Below are 2,500 nucleotides of genomic sequence, written 5' to 3'. Positions count from 1 at the left end.
AGCGCCTATACTCTCCTGCAGTAACAACCGATAGCCGTGCAAGCCACCCCCGTGGATCGACCTGCTGCGCTCCCAGCGCCTATACTCACCTGCAGTAACAACCGATAGCCGTGCAAGCCACCCCCGTGGATCGACCTGCTGCGCTCCCAGCGCCTATACTCACCTGCAGTAACAACCGATAGCCGTGCAAGCCACCCCCGTGGATCGACCTGCTGCGCTCCCAGCGACTATACTCTCCTGCAGTAACAACCGATAGCCGTGCAAGCCACCCCCGTGGATCGACCTGCTGCGCTCCCAGCGCCTATACTCTCCTTCAGTAACAACCGATAGCCGTGCAAGCCACCCCGTGGATCGACCTGCTGCGCTCCCAGCGCCTACACTCTCCTGCAGTAACAACCGATAGCCGTGCAAGCCACCCACGTGGATCGACCTGCTGCGCTCCCAGCGCCTACACCACCTCCCGCGGTGGAGCCCGACAGCCGCGCATGCCACCGGCGGAGATCGACCTCCTACGCTCCCAGCGCCTATACTCTCCTACAGTGGCCACCGAAAGCCGTGCAAGCCACTCCCGTGGATCGACCCGCTGCGCTCCAAGCACCTACACCACCTCCCGCAGTGGAGCCCGACAGCCGCGCAGGCCACCCGCGGGGATCGACCTCCTGTGCTGGCTCCGCGGCAAGGGGCACCTCGGCACCCCGCAGAGAGCTCGGGAAGCCCGGCGCAATTCTACAACGGCCGGGGGCGAACAGCTTCCACGACAACGAAGCCCGACGTCGGGCCAACATTTTACCATGGTGTAAAACAACCTAGCCTGGTGGGGCCGGCAATCGGTCGACCTCCGCCCGAGCGACTTCGATCACGACCTCGGGGATCTGGCTCCGCGGCAAGGGGCACCTCGGCACCCCGCGGAGAGCTCGGGAAGCCCTGCGCAATTGTACAACGGCCGGAGGCGGACAGCTTCCACCACAACGAAGCAATACGTCGGGCCGACGTTTTCGCTCAGTGTAAAACGACCTAGGATGGTCGGGTCGGCAATCGGTCGACCTCCGACCGAGCGACTTCGATCACGACCTCGGGGATCTGGCTCCGCGGCAAGGGGCACCTCGGCACCCCGCGGAGAGCTCGGGAAGCCCGGCGCAATTGTACAACGGCCGGAGGCGGACAGCTTCCACCAGAACGAAGCCATACGTCGGGCCGACGTTTTCGCTCAGTGTAAAACAACCTAGCATGGTCGGGTCGGCAATCGGTCGACCTCCGCCCGAGCGACTTCGATCACGACCTCGGGGATCTGGCTCCGCGGCAAGGGGCACCCCGGCACCCCGCGGAGAGCTCGGGAAGCCCGGCGCAATTGTACAACGGCCGGAGGCGGACAGCTTCCACCACAACGAAGCAATACGTCGGGCCGACGTTTTCGCTCAGTGTAAAACGACCTAGGATGGTCGGGTCGGCAATCGGTCGACCTCCGCCCGAGCGACTTCGATCACGACCTCGGGGATCTGGCTCCGCGGCAAGGGGCACCTCGGCACCCCGCGGAGAGCTCGGGAAGCCCGGCGCAATTGTACAACGGCCGGAGGCGGACAGCTTCCACCACAACGAAGCAATACGTCAGGCCGACGTTTTCGCTCAGTGTAAAACGACCTAGGATGGTCGGGTCGGCAATCGGTCGACCTCCGACCGAGCGACTTCGATCACGACCTCGGGGATCTGGCTCCGCGGCAAGGGGCACCTCGGCACCCCGCGGAGAGCTCGGGAAGCCCGGCGCAATTGTACAACGGCCGGAGGCGGACAGAACGAAGCAATACGTCGGGCCGACGTTTTCGCTCAGTGTAAAACGACCTAGGATGGTCGGGTCGGCAATCGGTCGACCTCCGACCGAGCGACTTCGATCACGACCTCGGGGATCTGGCTCCGCGGCAAGGGGCACCTCGGCACCCCGCGGAGAGCTCGGGAAGCCCGGCGCAATTGTACAACGGCCAGGGGCGAACAGCTTCCACCACAACGAAGCCCGACGTCGGGCTAACGTTTTAGCTTAGTTTAAAACGACCTAGCATGGTCGGGTCGGCAATCGGTCAACCTTCGATCTTAAGGTCGACCAATGAGGTCAGGAGTCAGGGGTCGGAGGTCAAGTTTAAACAAGAGAGCAACGATTGCTTAAGCCTGTCGTTGGTTCGATATTTAGTAAGTGACATTTTACCTACCAAGGTCGAATGGACTATCGGTCGACCTCCGAACTCAAGGTCGACTACTGGGGTCAGGGGTCAGAGGTCAAGCTTAAACAAGAGAGCAACGATTGCTTAAGCCTGTCGTTGGTTGGATACTTTGCCAGTGACATTTCACCTACCAAGGTCGAATCTGCAAACGGTCGACTATCAACCTCAGGGTCAATCCGCACAACCTGGGGTCAGAGGTCAGAGGTCAGAGGTCAGAGGTCATAGGTCACGGGTCAGGAGTCAAAATGGTCTCGAAAATAGCCTTTGAAAAAAAAAGTCCCGAAAATAGC

The sequence above is a fragment of the Ciona robusta genome, unplaced genomic scaffold (assembly GCF_009617815.1).
Source record: "Ciona robusta unplaced genomic scaffold, ASM961781v2 AP042746.1".
NCBI classification, from domain to species: Eukaryota; Metazoa; Chordata; class Ascidiacea; order Phlebobranchia; family Cionidae; genus Ciona; species Ciona robusta.
This window is presented reverse-complemented; position numbering follows the sequence as displayed.